A 1168-nucleotide genomic window follows, 5' to 3' on the forward strand; every position below is an offset into this window, starting at 1 on the left:
GTAGACACCAAGATGAACATATTAGTGAAGAAAGCTAGTGGTAAGCAGTTTTTTCACAGATGGTCTATGCAATTTGTTAAAATTTTCTAACTAGAACTTTTGTATCAGTGATGTCGAGTTTTCCAGAAAGATCTATTAATTACTTGCTTGTTAGGCCGCGTGCACGTTGATGAGAGTGTGTCTGGGACCCAAAATGTGAGTGTATTATGCAGTGTTTGCTGAAAATATTCCGATTTTTAATTTTTTAATGTTTTCTCTGCTGAACTGTTGTTGCGGTGAAGTCGAGTTTTCCAGAAAGATCCGTTAATTACTTGCTTGTTACGGTTACGATCCTACTTCAAAGAGCCGCATGCACGTTGATGACAGTATGTCTGGAGATGTCAAGCAACCCAGAAACGTGATTGTTGTTTGGAGAAAGTAAATATATTTAATTTTATTTACTTTTTTACTAAGTTTGTGAAGTGTCTGTTTCATGTGTATTTGATGTGCAGCTGACAGAGACAGTTTTCTCGTCACTTAACCTAGTTTGTCTTTCTTTACTTTTACAGATGACAATGCCCCATATGTGGAAACGTATTAAATATGGTGGCCAAGCACCTAAGACAGGGCCACAACCTGGCAAATCATAAAGAAAGGGCCATTTTAAACCACCTGGCCACCGGCCAAACGCCAGTGCCCCCAGGACCCTGCCCCCTCCCACTGTGTGCCCCTTACCTTCTCAACCTGGAGAAACATTTGAAGGGCCACAAGGAGTGTACTGCGGCACGGCTGAAATGGGAGATAAGGGCCCTTAAAAGGAGTGCCGCCATTGCCCTCTTTGCAGAGTTGAGGGCCACCAATCCAGATCCGCCGATGGTGAGCACCCTGGATCTGGCAGATGAGTTGGAGGACCCGGAGGAGGGGACATCTCTCTACCAGAACAGGACATGTGTTCACGCTCGCCAGAGGGTCCAAGAATTAGATCGGGAGGTTCTGCAACACCGCAAGATCATTGGTGACCTCAACGTGAGTGAATGAAAAATACATAGCAAATATTCATTCTATCCATATTCAGTTTCTTTAAATAACTCAATCTTTACATTGTCATTAATTTGCAGTACTGTTTTCTCTTGCTGTTTGTTTCTTCCTCTGCAGAAGCAGTTGCAGGGACAGCCCGGGCCCCAGCCCC

The sequence above is a fragment of the Epinephelus moara genome, unplaced genomic scaffold (assembly GCF_006386435.1).
Source record: "Epinephelus moara isolate mb unplaced genomic scaffold, YSFRI_EMoa_1.0 scaffold258, whole genome shotgun sequence".
Lineage (NCBI taxonomy): Eukaryota > Metazoa > Chordata > Actinopteri > Perciformes > Serranidae > Epinephelus > Epinephelus moara.